This window comes from Phyllostomus discolor, chromosome 3 (genome assembly GCF_004126475.2).
Source record: "Phyllostomus discolor isolate MPI-MPIP mPhyDis1 chromosome 3, mPhyDis1.pri.v3, whole genome shotgun sequence".
Taxonomy (NCBI): domain Eukaryota; kingdom Metazoa; phylum Chordata; class Mammalia; order Chiroptera; family Phyllostomidae; genus Phyllostomus; species Phyllostomus discolor.
Window position 1 is genome coordinate 34,806,022 of NC_040905.2, and position 17,658 is coordinate 34,823,679.

The 17,658-nt window shown below is 44.5% G+C and overlaps 1 long non-coding RNA gene across 1 annotated transcript; it reads right to left on the minus strand.

Moving 5' to 3' along the window:
• Positions 1–298: 298 nt before the first annotated feature.
• On the minus strand, positions 299–17,658 carry LOC118499437. The gene is made up of 3 exons (XR_004901918.1): positions 17,647–17,658; positions 9,733–9,735; positions 299–464 (listed from the first exon to the last, which is right to left on the minus strand). It is a non-coding gene; the product is annotated as an uncharacterized LOC118499437 (long non-coding RNA).

Below are 17,658 nucleotides of genomic sequence, written 5' to 3' on the forward strand. Positions count from 1 at the left end.
GTACTAGTAGCCAGTGGGGGCTGTGGGTGGTAGACGTTGTTGAGTAAGCATGTGTACTATTGCATTCAAAATGACTGAGAAAGTAGAGCAAAGAATCTGCATCAAATTATGTGTTAAGCTTGAACATTCCTCTGCAAAAATAATTTGGATGATTCAGAAGCCTTTTGGGGACAATACAATGAGTGCAGTGCAAATAAAAGTGCAGCACAAACACTTCAAAGATGGTTGAGAATCTGTTGAAAGTGATCCATGTTCTAGAAGGCCTGCAACAAGCAGAACACCTGAGAGTGTTGAATGTGTACGGCCCGCAATCAACAAAGATCAGCAACTGACAGTGGGAGGACTAGAAGCTGATCTGGGGATTCCAAAAACTGCTGTGTCTGAGATTTTAACACAGGATCTTGCATGAAACGTGTCATAGCAAAATTCGTTCCACAGCTTTTGCTACCAGAGCAGAAGGAACACTGTGCTGCAGTTGCTAATGACTTGATTCAAACTAGTACCAATGAACCAGATTTCCTCGAGAAGATCATAACCGGAGGTGACTCCTGGGTCTACAGCTATGTTCCAGAAATGAAGGCCCAGTCATCCCAGTGGAAGACACCTGGTTCTCCACACCTGAAGAAGGTGTGGCAAAGTCACAGAAAGATCAAGACCGTGTTAACTGTGTTTTTTGATTGGGAAGGTGCTGTCCATCATGAGTACACCCCTCCAGGCCCAACAGTTACTAAGGAGTACTACCTCAGTGTTCCTCATTGGTTCAGACGCAATATGACAAAAACGGTCGCAGTTATGGGCAACTGGTGATTGGCAGCTTCATCATGACAATGTGCCCGCTCATGCATCATGTCTAGTGCAATGAACACAGTGCTGAGTTTTTTTTGTGAAACAGCAAATCACCTACAGCCCAGATTTGACACTCTGTGAATTCTGGCTTTTCCCAAAACTAAAATCACCTTTGAAAGGGAAGGGATTCCAGGCTGTCAATGAGATTCAGGAAAATATGACAGGGCAGCTGATGGTGATTCCAACAAAGGATTTTGAAGAGCTTTTTAAACAGTGGAAGAGACACTGGGTGAACTGTGTGAGGTCCCAAGGTGCCTACTTTGAAGGTGACTGAGGTGTCATTGTCCTGTGTACAAAGTTTCTTGTATCTTGTATTTTGTACTTTCTGGACTGCATAGATTATAAAACCTAAAACAGTCGCCATTCTGTCTGCCATGACAGAATTAGTTACTTCCATGGGTCACAATGACAGATTTTAATGTATGAGTTTGTCATTAAACAAAAACAAAACAGGGCAGTGTTATTCTCTCCCTTTTTTATTCACCCGTGGCCTGATTATTTGGGGGTCAGCTATATTTCGTCTTGAACTATGCCCAGGTGCATCTACTGCTAAAGGAGAATTTGGGGAAAGAACATTTCCTCTCCCACCTGACATCCCTCTTCTGTTAAGGCCAACCTTCTTCATGAAGCCTTTGTTGTTCACCTTGGATTCTCCAGGGTGACCATATAATTTATCATCAAACTGTCTGATGATATAATTTATCATCAGACACAAGAGGGCAATGGGCCTAAACTAAGACTTCCTGGCAAACCTGGTCACCCCATGTATGACATGTCCTTGATAACCTTGCTGTGTTTATGGCTTGCTTTATGAGCATCATTCATTATTAATTGTCCTTTCCAGTGTAAGTTCTAAATCAAGTTGTTCTGGTTGAAAATAACTGAACGAACTTTTAAGTCAAAAAACAAAGGTGGGGAGGAGATTTATTTTAAGGCTGTGGACAGGCTCATGGAATTCAAGTGCAGAGAACACAACAGATCCCATGAGAAACTTGTGAAGCCAGGGACTGGACCACATTGGGAACCAATGTGCATGTTCGTGGCCTTAATGTTCTCTCATGTCTGCTTCGCGCTGCTCATCTACTGGAGTCTTTTCTTTCTCTGAGACCAAAATAAGATAATTTGTGGGAAATATAGGTACAGAACTCCTGGGCCCAGGATAATGCCTCCTTAGAAGATGCCTCCATGCAGACTGGCTCTTTGGTGTCTTAACTCTTCAGTTCTTCATACTCAGCTATGCAAGAGGCTTGAGTTCCTATTAGTTGTTGATTTATTTTTAAATAATTAAAAATGTTTTTTCACTCAAGGATAGTTTATTGATTTGAGAGGGGGAGGAGAGGGAGAGGGGAGGGAGAGAGAGAGAGAGAGGGAGAGAAATATTGATCTGCTGCCTCCCTTATGTGCCCCTACAGGGGATTGAACCCACAGCCTTTACTAGTATACAACATGACACTCCAATCAACTGAGCCACCTGACCAGAACTCATTTACTTTTAAATAGTTTCTCAACTGCATTTCTTTTCCCCAAGGGGACAATGGAAATGTGTACTGGGGAAAGGACTCGCTGGCATTTAATGTGGGGAGGGGCAGCCGTGCTACTCATTCGCATTGCGCTACACAATGAGCTGGCCAAAGCCCAACCCCATTTCTCCCCTTCCCTTCTTCATCCCTCCAAATTCCGACATTGTCCCCATTGAGAGATGCTGAAACGGTAGCCCGCTGCCTGCAGGAGCTGATGGGTGGGTGTAAAATACGCATATGGACGTCACGGGATTGACATGAAGCACAGTGCTCCGGTGTTTGGATTCTGTCAGCAGGAGGTAATGGCAGAAAAGTACCTTTGGTGGTCCTAGATGGGAAAATGAAAAGCTTTAATAGAAAAGTTGTTTTTGTTGTTGCTATGTGCCCTTAAAACCAGCTAAATGTCACTAAGAAACACTTGTGGCTGCAGCTACACTAAACGTGAGCTGTAACAAAACCTCTTTGAATAATGGCACTGAGATAGAGGTCACTCACACGCCCGCAGGACACTCTGACCTTCTTTAGAAAGCGAACATTAAAATCTCCCAGATTAAGGTGAGTGCCCTGTGTATGCTGACAAGGCACCTGGTGATAAAAATAGCCTGCTTTAGTCCCTGGGATATTTCAATCAATCTTATCAAAGCATTTTTAAATGTCAGAGGCTTCTGCCACTTGGTTTCCATCAGCTTCCCAATCTTCTGTTTCCCATGGTAATGTTAAGGGACATTTGGTCTTATAGCCCATGAGGCTTTGAGCCCCAGAATCTAGACTAAATTGAACTGTTTTGGTTAGGAAGTCTGCAATTACTTCCCAAATGGGATTTTTGGCTTTTCATGTCATCAGTTCTAGAGCGTGAGCTACTAAGCTAGGGCTCTGATGGGCCCTTGGGGCCACAGCAGCGAGCACCCCCTCCCTACCCCTCGGCACACTGTTGGCTTCCCTCCCGGTGACCTCCCTGGGCCCGCCCACCGCAAGGTTGTGGGTGGGAACTTGGATCCCTGCCCTGAGCTGACCCCTGGGAGACTGCTTCAAAGGGCTCATGTCTTGTGTCAGGGGACAGGGAGGTTTACATTGACGTCTTCTGGTGTTAGCTAATAGCTTTCCTGAATGACGGAGGAAAAAGAAATCCTGAGGTGTAGAAATAGAACTCTTTGGTGTCATCCAGCTTCCCAGCAGAATAGTGGTTTTTTTTTTTGCCTCTTTATTATTAATGGAATCGAAAGAGAGTCTGGAGTTTCCATCCGGTGAGCACCAAGGGTAAAGGTGGTAGGCCGTCTCTGTCTGTCAGAGTCAGGGTTGACACCCTCCCTGGCAGGCGGCTCAGTGTGAGCATCTGGCCAGCCGTCCAGGAGCGGGGCTGAGCGGGTCGTGGGGGCTGAGGCCCTGGGCCAGGCCTGACAGGCCCTGGCACATCTTCCTGGGCAGGATTCCGTTAAGAACCACAGACAGATGTGCACGGCTGTAGCATTTTCTGGAATGTAATTGTTAGTGTCTTCCTCCTCTCAACCAGCTGAGCACGTTTATTTTCCTGGAATACTGAATTAAACTGTCTTATCTTCATCCCATGAACTCATGTCATTTTAGACAGCAGTTGTAGCCGCTGCTATTACTCAGTTCATTAAGCAGTTGAGATCTTTTGGCCTGTTTTAAGACATGAGAGTTAGAAATGGGAGGGAGGTGGGGAGGGATGGGTGGGTGGGCTGGAATGGGAGTAAAGGACAGAAAACTGTACTTGAACAATGATTAAAATAAAATTTAAAAAATGGCATGAGAGTTGAGAATAAAAAGCGTGCTAGGTATTCACATTTATTTTGTTGAAGTCACGCCTTGTTTTTAGCTTTCCATCTTTTTCTCTGAGTCAGACACCAGTAACATTTTTTAAAATTGCCTTCATTGAACGTGTCTAATAGTACATGAATGCTACGTGAAGCGTCAAGCCCATAAATGGAGATTTGGTGGTGCTGCTCCCTGCCTCACGATGCAGTAGTTGGGGCTGGAATGGAAGCCAGACTGCGCACAGGAGACACAAACAGCTTTCATGCGCACAGATCCGTGGTTGCCAACATGCCATTCCTGTTTGGGGATGATTCCCCGAGGCCCTCCCTGCAGGTCGGGCCTCCCACGTTGTCCTCTTTGTACTTCTCCTGACTGGAAGAAGTCAGCGAATGACTTGCGGAGATATTGGGGGCACAGTCTAGCTAAGTAATGGAGTGTTTCTCTGAGTGCAGTGGGAATGTCTCAAGGAGATGTTTAGGCACAAGCCTGGTGGGCTTACACCAGTGACCTCACTGATGCAGAGACCTAACTTGCTCCATACGTGACCATCTCGTTCTTCCTTTCAGAGGTGACCACGCAAAGGCCACGCTTCAGCTTCTCTTCTTTAACAGCATCGGAAATCGGCCCACTAGGTTATTTTGTACCGAGGCAGTACTATTTGGATCATAATCTAGGTGATGTCTGTATTCTCATAGATATTTTTAGAAAAATATCTTACATGTGCTATAAAACAAACTGTTTAGGTTGTTTTACTGGTTCCAGTGTACAATAAAAGAAAGGTGCATTAGGAGTAAAAGATTTTTATTTTTAATCATACTCTCTTGGTTGTGTGTCTTTGAAGTGACTGGTCTTCCAAGCATGGGTCTGTGGTATAATCAGTGAGGGTCAGAGCTGCACTAATCAGCCCTAAAGGTATGGTGGTATGGCGGCCCAGCCAGAGCACTCTGAGCAAAGACACAGTGTGGGTGCTGGGCTCACTGCACAGACCACCTGGAAACTGGGCTGTAGAGCAAGGGTAGCTCTGGTTGGGTGTCTGGGCAAGCACCCAGGAGACCTCTGCTGTGGTTCCAGCAACCTGGAAAGAGCTGTAACGACAGTTGTTTCTATACTTTAGGAACCACTGCTGGTCCAGCCCTTCATGCACTTGCCAGCCCTTTCCTTGCTTTCCAGCCCATTTGGATGTAAAAGGTCTCTTAGCTAGTCACTGACCAGTTCACCTCAATATCAGTATCCTTTCAGAAAAGCCTTTCTTAAATAAATGAAGGCTAGAAGTCAGAGATGCTGGTACAAATCAATAATTTAGGAAGAGATCCTCCTTAGGTGTTTTGTCACTGAAACAGGAATAACAAACTTCACCAACTGAAATGAGTGGGGATGAAGGGAAAATTGCACAACACAACCGTGTCAAGTGGGAAGAACCAGCAGCAAAACTACATTTGTTGCCCTAGTATTTAACCTTTAACCCCCACTCCATACTCTCACTGAAGGGCCTAGCTTCCTGACCTTGCTAGTCAGGTATGAACGCAAGGATGTTTGGGAGAAAGTCTCAGTTTCTTGGGTATGAACTCTGTCGGTTCTGCGCTGAGCCTTCACAGCGTTGAGGTGAGTCATGTGAGGCAGTGCTGCATGTTCACGCCTGCACACCTCTCTTTCATTGGCCCCCACTGCCCCTCACACCCCGCCCACTCGACTATCTCAGAATGGCAGGTTAGAACCATAGATGCTGAGCTTTTTAAATAACCTGAGGATTTACAAACTCATTGCAGGATGCGTAGATATGGCAAGGTCTTGAACTCTGGGGCTTTAACAAGGAGTGGAAAGCATGACTTTCCTGTGATTCATTTAAATTGCCTGCAGATGAAATGAAATAGAATTAAATAGGATGTGCTGGGGAGATGAGGATCCACGGGTACAGCCCAGCCTGCTATCTTTGTACCTGCAGCTACAGCTAACACCAATTTGGATTTCTAGAGGCATGCAAGCCAGCCCTGGTACTCTGAGTCAGCCCTGTGCCTGGGGCGTGGGGAGACAGGAGTCAGGCCCCTCAGCCAAAAACCTCCACAGCGGCAGGAGCCATCACTAGGCACAGAGGCTGTCCCAGGAGGGGATGGCCCGCCTTCTCCACCAGAGTCTCCACCGGCTCCCCCCTTGACTCTGCCCCCACCCGCTGTAGTGCCTGGAATTCACATATTAAAAACTCACTCTTTAGTGTATTGAGGGATAGATGATTTTAAAGTTTCTTTGGGAATGTAAGACAAATCAAAATGATTACTGGGCAAGTACCTCCCCCACCAGCCTTTTGCAAGAAGACCTTTCACACTGCCCTGCATCGTCCCGATGGCTGAACAGGGGAAGGGTCCAGAGCAGAGTCAGGAAAGGCGGAGTCAAGAAGACCACTTCACACATGAAAGGGCAGGTCTGAAAAAGCACCATATTGACAAGCTGGAGGAGAGGAGAGAGGAGAAGAGAGAGCCAGGGGATATTAGCTGGCGAGAAATCTTAAGAGCAGTTTTTAGATATTGTTGTTTTATATAAAATGTTTCCTGCTGCTCATTTTGGCACATTATTTAAGATTTTGGTAAAGACTTTTTCAAAGCTTTTTGTTGGATTTTTTTTAGATAAATGTTAATTAAGGAGGGAGCAAAAGGCCCAGGTTTACTTTGGGTCTGTCTATGTCTTAGCCTCAGTGGCCAGAGCCAGCCAAGTCGGAGCAAGGGCTTGCCCACACGGGCTGCAGGAGCTGGAAGGCAGTGTGTGTGGCACAGCACCCCCAGCACAGTTTGCCTCTCCACGGCTCTGCCCCGGGCTAGCCCCATGAGCTCCTTGTTTTTGGCCTCGGTGTGCCCTTACTGCGTCAAAGGAGTACCCAGGCAGCTGCCACCAGGGAGTGGAGCGGTAGCAGCTGAGACACTGGGCAGAAGTCCAACCGCCTGAGGCTGCCAATGTTCTGGGCCCGCCCACCCTCTCAGCCCACTAGGTCCTCATTAGGACGTCAAGGGCAGACCTGAGTCCTCCCTAGCCCTCGCCTCCTCCTCCCCACCCCCACCACTTGTCCGAAGGATGACCTTGCGATGTGGTTCCCAGGCAGAAAAGCACATTGCCAGCTTCTCCCCTAAAGCCAGTCTTGGGCCATACACTCCATGAAGCCCTTCCGGACTAAACCTAGGAGGGACAGACAGAGGAAACTTGGGTAGAGGAAACTGCCACTTAATGGCAAATCTGGCTCCTTACAAAGAGACTTATAACTAAGGAATTCACTGCCTCTGTGGTGCTTTTAGAAAACGGTCCTGGCTTGACTGAAGAAGAGAGAATTTTGCGGAAAATTCCTGTCATTCATGTTCCTGGCAGGTTTGCCAGCGCTTTTACGACACAGAAGTAGCTCTGGTGATTGCTCACTCTGCAAACGCAGACGGACCCTTTGTCAGGACACTGGGCACCGTGTGCGCCAGTAGGCAGATGGACATGGCAGGGCTCGGACACAGAGCAAAGGTGAGGGTGGGTGCCCTTTCCCCACCCTAGCCATGTGGGGATCCGTGCCCTCGTCTTCAGGACAAAGTGCTTTCCTGAAGGATCAAAGGCAGACAATAAGCTAAGGTTGTCCCAAATGCTATGGGCTGAATCATTACTCCATAAAAAGATATGCTGCAGTCTAACCCCCAGTACCTCAGAACGTGACCTCGTTTTGGAACTGCAGATGTAGGTACAGAGAAGCTGTGTTGGAGTAGGATGGGCCCGGCCTCTGATATGACTGGTGTCCAAGCTAGAGAGGAGAATACCATGCAGAGAGAGAGACACACACAGGGAGAAAACACCTGCAGGCTGGGCAGAGGCAGAGCCTGGAGCGATGCGTCTGCACACTAAGGACCGCCATGGGTTGAGAACCGGCAGAAGCTAGGGAGAGGCAAGGAAGGATTCTCCTCTAAAGACAGAGAAAACACTGCCTTATCTGCACCTTGATTTCAGACTTCCAGACTCCAGAATAAATTCATGTTGTCGGAAGCCGCCCAGGTTCTGGTGCAGCAGCCCTAGGAAAGGAGGGCACCGAACATCGTGTGCTTGAGAGCTGTCACCCTCCACAGGCGGTGTGCAGGGGTAAGCTCGGGACATCCCGGGGAACTTCCAACAGAGCACCAGGTAAAGAGTATGACACGCACTGCAGAAAGTGCCTTTGTTGTCTTCTAGCTACAGAAGCTCCCTCTTCATGTCCTCGGGGGACTTTGTAATCCCTTTCCCTCTCAAACATCACAAAACTGTCAAAAGTTGTAACTTTGTCCAATAATAAATATGCTAACTCCTTGAGCTTCTGGCCTATGATTTAGACTTGTGGGACAGGAAAACAATCCTTCAGAGCAAAAACTCAGTCATCTCTGTTTGCACTTAATGGCAAAGAGGAAAAGTCCTAATCATTCCAGAAAAAAGAACAGAAACAACTTAGTTGCCTGGTTAGGGTTAGGGGCCTGAGATGCTGGTCACAGCATCCTTGGGTTTTAGTCCCTTACTTCTGATGAAAGTTTTGGGCTAAATGGACACAACCTTAGCCTTTAGCCACAGCAGCAAATGACCGAGGGGACCTTGAGCTGTCTGTCAAGAAGATGGACTTGGCATCACTTCAGGGATTAAATGGAGGGGAAAATTGGCTAGGGAAGGTGGCAGGGTGGAGAATGTATAATCTAGGGGTGATAAAGCTACTACTTCAGTCCGGACAAGGATGGTGAAGGTTAGGGGGACAGGGTAGCTTGCAGAGAAAGAAGTCACTTGAACGTAAGGCAAAAAAGAGTTTCCAAAGCCTCTGACAATATTCTGGATTTGGCAAGGAAATATTTAAGAGAATTTACCCCATTTCATCCAGAAAAGAGAGGTTTGATTCAATTGATTTAAAAAAAATCTAGATTCCAGAAATATTCTAGGTACCTCATATAATTAAACAGTATATAAAATAGGACAGTAAAGGATTGAGAGACAGAAAAGAGATTACATAAAAGAGACACAGGGTTAGATATTACCAAAAACCTGCATGAAAGGAACTGCAGCAGTTGAAAGCGAAGACAAAAAGAGAAATAATCTATTATAGTTTTCATTGCATATATGTATACATTCACTTGAAGACAAACTTTTTCCTGGAAGAGAGCTTGAAAAGATATTATCTCATTAATCTGTAATCATTTTATGAGAAAAAATAATTATATATATCTTTCTCTGGGTGTGCGTGTGTGATTTCTTCAAAATTCACTGGGCTAAAATGGAGTTCAGCTTAGAGTTTGCAAGTGGATTCTTCTATTGCCATGATTATTATCATATTCTAAAGAAATACAAGGTACATGATAAGGAGTCAGGTAAAATGTATACATGATTTTATGCATAAATATATTCTCTTTCACCTGCTGTCAAGTCTTGGAGCCAGAGACATAGCATAGCTACGGTGGTAACTGAAAGACAGCTGGTCCCATGGTTTCACACAGTAAGAAACAAAGATAGCACCTTTAATCCCCCAGAAATGTAATTACCCCACAGAAATCCCAGCTGGTGGAGAAGTCTCCTTGCTATTGTTAACTTTCTTGTGGTTAGGATGTAAATATATGCTGAAAGTCACTCACTGAAAATGACTGGTTTCTCTGTCTGTGTGTCTGAAATCTGAGCACTGTGGTGAGGGACTTGGCCCTGGAGCTGGGCGGAGCTTCGTTTGGGTGCTTCCTCAGTGCAGAGCTTGCTTCTCAATGAACCGGCATGTGGCCCCTTGTTCTACTTTCGTGTCTGTTCCCAGAAAACAGCAGGGCTGTTCTCTTGGATTGCTAACTTTTCTCTAAGTTCAAGACTTTGTTCCACTGACTGCTTTTTCCTTGAATGGTTTCAAAAGTTCTTACTGGCATTTCTTTTTTAATGTCGTCACCGAAGATGTGAATCCTATTTCAGCTCCCTTGTCGAAAGAGAGCCCTCTCACAGGTCACTGGATTGCATGTGCCCTCCCATGCCCTCTGTGTGGGATATGTCACCCAGAATAAACTGTTTCAACAGTGGACAAAATTACTGACCTGTAAGTCCAAAAGAATTAATGAAATTAAAGATGAGAATTTTATATGTAAATGAAACATGTCAGCAGTGTTAATGGTCTCCCTTTCTCCCCACACTTGCGTACAGGCACTTATTGGCTAGAAATATAATGAACTTCTGCATTAACCAAATGACCAAAACTAAGAAATAATATGGTGAAAGACCTATTCCAATAGGTAGTGGATAATGTTAACATTCGTTGCACACCTCTGTAAGCCACGCATTGCAGACACTTGATGTACTTAACCTATATATAGTACCCTAAGCAACTCTTGTAGGTAACTACTATTACATTAACTTTACTGTAAGGAAAGCGGGGCTTTGAGAGGTTAAGTGACTTGCCCCAAACTGTACACCTACAAGTACTAAAGCAAGAATGTGAGCTTGTACCTGTATTCTCTCATTCTCTTTCTATTCTCACATGGATATTGACAACAGTTGGCCAAATACAGTATAACTGACTTTTATCACACATACATATTAGCCAATAGGTTAAGGATATTCACTGTGGCCACTTCAGAATTGACTAGAGCATAATTATTATTGGAGCCTTTGTTCTCCTTTGCTTATGTCAAATGAGCCTGCTTCTGCCTCCTTCTTTCTCCTCAGATCATGGCAGCTTCAGAGTGCACTCCTACCACCGTCCTCTGTTTCTTCTGGGGTTTGAAAATGAGAGTTTGAATTAGTTCACTGACCGCCAGACTACTCAGCCTTGGAGAACCCTGCCACTTGACCTTCTGTGTAACTGACTAGGTATACTTGAGCAACTGGAATTTCTCAGTGACCAGAAGGAAAACCAGTAGCCAAGCTGACTTATGACATCAGAGGCCAATTCTGCTTCTTTTTGGTGGTTTCATGATACTATTGGGAAAATTGACCTCTAGTCCTGGAACACCTCACAAATCATCTACATGTATTATCACCCCCCTCATTGCTACCTGAAAACTCATGTTACTATAACTTCTGCCATCTTCCTTTCCCTCTTTCTTCCTTCTTTCCATCCTCTCTCTCTCTCTTTCTTTCTTTCTTTCTTTCTTCCTTGTTTCTTTCCTCTTCTCTTTTTCTTTTATCCTTCTCTTCCTCCTTCCCCTTCTTTGCCCTTTTCTCCTCCTCTTCCTTCTTCTTAAATGAACTTCATGTACAAAGGATTTCCTTACTCATAGGTCTCAGTTTAAGGTACAGTTTATGGTCCCATATCATCATGAATCCCACAAGGACTCTTTCTTGTTTCTTATAAATGTCATTCTTCCTCATTTTTCCTGATCCTCATTCCCTCCTCCTCAGCCTCCACCCTCATGTGTCTGATTTGTATTATTTGCATATGTTCATGTTTGCGGCAGGCACTTCTCTTGTCCTCCTTACACACTGATAGAATTTGTAGCTGGGTGCTAGCCACGACTACACCACTTAGTATTGACCAATGGGATATGAGCAAAAGTGATGTCAACCTCTAGGTTGTCCTGTAGACGGAGATGTGTGCTTCCCTCCCTTTTCCTTTTCCCCTTCCCCTTCCTTGTGATTGTGTGGTGGGATGTAGGAGTCTGAGGTGAAAGTTGAGGGAGGCAAGACAACATGATAGAAGCAGCCTGGGCCCCTGATGATTTGGAGCCATGATCCCCTCCCCTAAATTGCCTCTCTGAATTTTTACAGGAGAAAAAAATTATCCAGTTTAATCCATTGCTATACTTTTGAGTGCTTCTGTTGTAGACATTGATCCAATTTCCTAAATAAATATAGCACCTCTGCAAAGTATGTTGGAGCATTTAATTAGCCTGCATGTGTTTCAAACTTTAAATAGCATTGTTTGGTTTCTTAGGTTTTTCACTCAGCACTATTTGAAAAAAAATCTATCCTTGCTGCAATGAGCATACCTAGTTTTTGCTTCTAATGCTGCAGAAGAGGCCACCATGTGCCTCTACCATAGTATCTTTCTAAAAAAATTCTAGTGTTTATTGTTCTGAATTTCAAATATAATACATAATTGCCATGTAAAATATCACAGTGGTACAGGATATAGAAACAGAAAATTAGCCTCAATTCCAGCTCTCCCTCATCCTGAAACATATTTTCCTACACACTCCCCTAGTGATAAACACATAGATTGCTTCCAAATTCCCACTACCACCACCAACACCATGATGATAACTATGAAACGTCAAAATAATATTTTCTTAGGTATATATAGAAGAGAACATTTGCTGGTCATGGAGTAGTCTCATGTTTAATTCCATTAAGTTCTGCCAAATCACTTTCCAGAATGGCTATTCCAGTCTGCACCTCCATTAGCAATGCCCGAGGACTCCCGTTCCTCTACACCCTGGCCTACAGCGTGTGTTATTTAAGTTTCTAATTTTTACTAGTCTCAAGTGACTCATCTTTATTTGCAGTTTATTAGTGTTTGTGTAATGGTTCATATACTTGTCAGCCATTTGGGCTTTCCCTTCTGTGAATTGCCTCTTCATAACCTTTTCCCAGCTCCTGGTATACTGTTGATATTAATTCATGTTGGTTTTGGTTATGTCTATTCATGATCTTTCATGGCAGATATCCTTAGCATTATTCATCAAGACCTTGTAGCCATTTGATGTTTGTTTTTGCACTGGTCTGCAACCCATATCCAATGCCTATGTGAGTGTACACCCCCAGCTGAAGCTTACTCATACCTCTGATATCCCCAATGTTGCTAAGCTGCCAGTAATCCACAGCTTCCAAGACCTTCCCTGGTAAACCAACTCTCCCCTTCTCTCCCTTCCCTTCTCTCTGTGTTTTAGTCACCAAAACTGAATATGGCTATCAAATGGTGGCGACCCTCTTTCTTTCCTGTAGCCTCGTTTACTTGCTCTGCACTTAAGGAGCAGAGGGGAGGGAACAGGATGCAATTGGGTTGTGCAACTAGAGGCTAACACTTAAATCTTCATTATTTGGAAATGGAAATTTGGATGGAAATTTAGAGGAGAAACTTGTAAGGTCACTCCTAACTCTAAAAAGTCCGAGTCTCCAGAGTAAATGTGGGAATTTACAGAGCTTTTCTTTTCCTTTTAAACCAAGAGGTTTCCATTGGCTATACCTCTTATTTTCAACTTTGTTTTTACCAACCTCATCAAAAAGCCACTCTTTCTCTGACTTTGGTGATACTTGCCATCTTCACCTGATCAAAGCCTGTTGCCATTGACATCAGGAGATCATCAATGTTGTCGAAGCTGCACTTTTTCTTTACAGGGTCCTGGGAGAATGTTAACCCATGAAATTCAGTGCAAAAAATTTCATGGAGCTAAACACAGGAAAACCTTTTAAAAGGGCTTCACCAATTAACAAACCAGGTAGGGAACAAGGCTGGCTTCATTCTTGGAATAGAAAGAGGAAAGACGTATCACTGCTGGGAGCCTTTGGAGTTGCCAGGGGCCTTTATGTTATAACAGTTTCTTAGCTGTCACTTCTGGTCCTAATCATGGTTTACTGCTAAACACTCCAGTCTGTGGTAGTCAACACAAAATTGTACCACACTGATCACAATGATGAGCATACACATTATGATAGCTTTTCTCTTGGGTGTTAACATTCCAGTATTTTCATAGAAAGTACTAACCAAGAACATTAGGAAAATAAAGATCTTAAGTGAATGTTAAGTGAATATTAACACCAATAATTGTGGTGTTTTATCCCACAGAATTAATTTAATCAGAGAGCTCTCAATGGTTTGACCTTTTATTCATCTATTCCTGTTTAGGAAAATGCCAGCAGTGGGTTAACCCAACCAGCCTCTTTCTCTGATCCCATAGAGAAGTAGTCCTGGGACTTCCAGGCAAGGTGGAGGCATAGGTAGATACACTTTGCCTCCTCACACAACCAAAAGAAGGACAACAACAAATTTAAAAACAAAAAATAGCCAGAACTACCAGAAAATCTAACTGTATGGAAGTCCAACAACCAAGGAGTTAAAGAGGAAACATTCATCCAGATGGGTAGGAGGGGCAGAGACGGGCAACTTTGGCAGAGAGGCCCGGCAAGGCTGCAGCTGGAGGACCTGGCTGGGGAGGCACCAGCTGGAGGACTGGGTGGTCTCACATTTGCATGTGAATAAACTGGGAAGAACAACTGGGGAGTGAGACAGACTGTGCAACCCAGGGTTCCAATGCAGGGAAATAAAGCCTCAAAACCTCTGACTAAAAAAAATCTGTGGGGGTTACAGTGGTGGGAGAAACTCCCAGCCTCACAGGAGAGTTTGTTGGAGAGACCCACAGGGCCCTAGAATGTACCAAACCCACCCACCCAGGAATCAGCACCAGAAGGGCCCAATTTTCTTGTGGATAGTTGGGGAAGTGACTGGAAGTTGGCTGAGAGCCAAGCAAGTAGCATTATTCTCTCTTGGACCCCTCCCCCAAATACAGAGCCACCATGCAGCAATGTTGGTTGCCCTGACCTGGTGAATACCTAAGGCCCTACCCCTCACTACATAACAGGCATGCTGAGACAAAGAAATATAGCCCAAATGAAAGAATAGACCAAAGCTCCAAAACTACAACTAAGCAATGAAGAGATAGCCAACCTATCAGATGCACAGTTCAAAACATTGATAATCAGGATGCTCACAGAAATGGTTGCATATGGTCACAAAATAGAGGGAAAAAGTGAAGAGGATGCAAAGTGAAATAAAGAAAAATTTACAGGGAACCAACAGTGAGGGAAAGGAAACCAGGACTCAAATCAATAGTTTAGACCAGAAGGAAGAAATAAACATTCAACCAGAACAGAATGAATAAACAAGAACTCAAAAAAAATGAGGAGAGGCTTAAGAACCTCTGGGACAGCTTTTAACGTTCCAACATCAGAATCATAGGGGTGCCAGAAGTAGAAGAACAACAGCAAGAAATTGAAAACTTATTTGAAAAAATAATGAAAGAGAACTTCCCCAGTCTGGCAAAGGAAATAGACTTCCAGGAAGTCCAGGAAGCCCAGAGAGTCCCAAAGAAGTTGAACCCAAGGAGGAACACACCAAGGAACATCATAATTACATCACTCAATATTAAAGATAAGAAGGGAATCTTAAAAGAAGCAAGGGAAAAGGAGATAGTTACCTACAAAGGAGTTCCCATAAAACTGTCAGCTGATTTCTCAAAGGAAACCTTACAGGCAAGAAGGGGCTGGAAAGAAGTATTTGAAGTCATGAAAAGCAAGGACTTACATCCAAGATTACTCTATCCAGCAAAGCTATCATTTAGAATGGAAGGCAGATAGAGTGCTTCCCAGATAAGATCAAGTTAAAGGAGTTCATCATCATCAAACACTTACTACAATGAAACATTAAAGGGACTTATCTGAGAAAAAGAAGATGATCAAAACTATGGACAGTGAAATGACAACAAACTCACAACTATCAACCGAATCTAAGACAAAGAATAGAACAAGAACAGAATCACAGAACTGGAGATCATATGGAGGATTATCAGCAGGGAGGGGGAGAATGGGGAAAAAGCTACAGGGAATAAGTAGAATAAATGGTAGATAAAAATAGGGTGAGGTTAAGAATAGTATGAGAAGTGGAGAAGCAAAAGAATTTACATATACAACCCAGGGACCTGAACTAAGGGGGTGGGAGTGGGGGTGATACAGGGTGGAGGGGTATAAAGTGGAGAAAAAAAATGGGACAACTGTAATAGCATGTGTGTGTGGGGGTCCACCATGGATGAGAATAAGCCTACCAAGACATGAGCTGCTTGGGGAGGAAAGGTGGCTGATCTCTCAAAGGAGAAGGGCCAGGAGCCTGTTCCTCAGTGGGCTTTTATTTCATTTATTTGCATAAGTATACAGAGTATATATGTAAAGCTCATCAGTCATTGTCAGGCAGTAATGATCAAACAATAGATAACACTCAAAGAACTATGAGGGCTTATTTTGAGTCAGGGTCAGATAGCTAAAGGGCTATAAAACTTTGGGGAAACAAACTCATTTCATGCTTGGACCCATGTCATTTAAATTGAGGGTATTAGTAAAGCAGGTTTCATAGGAGTTTATGTATTCTTTCTTAGGCCTGATCGCCCTGAGGAACCTGCCCTTTCCAGCACAGGCCGGGCCCACCCACCTCCAGCATTATTTCAGGCTTAAGTCAGGCAGAGGAAGTAAGGCAGCCAAGAGATTAGGAGACTTCTTGCAGACAGAATGAGGACTCAGGCTATGTGCAAGCTGAGGGGCGAGGGTCCATCATCCCCTTTTTCTACAGCCCCCCAAGTCCTTCCCTGAGGGCCCCTTCATGACCATGCCTGTCTTAGGTCATCCCTCCTTTGAGGAATTTTACTCATCTTTGGCTACCCAGTCATCTGCTCGGGGGCAGGCAGGGTGAAGTAAAGGGAGCAGAAGTGGCACCTCTGCCAGGGAGTTAAGCTTTGTATCCTTAGTGGCTTAGGGTCCCAAGGTGTCTCACTCAGCCTTAGCCATGGGGGGTTACAGCTTCTGAAACCAGCAGGGTGGCTCCCAACAACAGCATAATCCATAAAGTGTATTAAGAAAAAAAAGAAGTAGTCCTGCTGAGCACTTCTGACAAAGGTCACACCATGGTCCCAATTGAGGCTCTTGACAAATTCATGTGTCCAACTTCATCTGGGTTTGAAGCGAATACATTCTTGAATTGCTACCCAAACTTTCATCTGCTTCTTCTAGTCAAACTTTAAGGTATAGCTCCAATATTGCCTCCTCCAGAAAGGCTTCCTTGAATTAACTGTCCCCAGGCTGCAGCAGAGTTGGGGACTATCCTTTGGTTCTCCCACCAGCCTCTGTCAGGCCACCAAACACACTACACTGTGATGGCCTCTTGGGCATCTTCCCTCTACTGGAGAGACTCTCCGACATTTCTTACCTCCTCAACCCCAGTACCTAGCACAGTGACTGGCACTTTTTAAATAAAAGTTTGTGAAACAAACAAACAAATGTACAGAGTAAGAATTCATGTCTACATCAACAGACATGACCAAGGATGCTCACAATAACCTAAGAACTAGTCCAGGAGCTTGCGTGCTTAAGAGAAAACTAACAACAAAAATCCCTCCATTTGTTTGTCATGAGCTCCTCCATAAGTCCTTGTCAGCCCCCGAAGGCTGTAGTGGTTGGCCAGATATTCAGCAGGACACGTGTTCACACCAACTCCATGTGTACACTGTCCCTACTTCAAAGCAGGATGCCCACCATCTTGCATGACAAGGCAAGATGAACTTAGTATAAAGACATGAGAGTAGTCAGCTGACCCAACTTAGAAAGTCCCTAGTAAAGTGGGCTTTCTCAATTGCAGAAACACATTCTGCAGAAGATAAATACCAGGAAACATCTCAGACAGGGCCCACATTAATACTTGATTGCAGTCACATTGTAGCTCAATACAGAAGGGGAGGGGGCTAATATGGGGGGAGGTGGACACACTAGGCAAAGGAGACCCATTTTCATAAGAGCAAGGGCTTCGTTTGCTCACCTCTGCATTTGT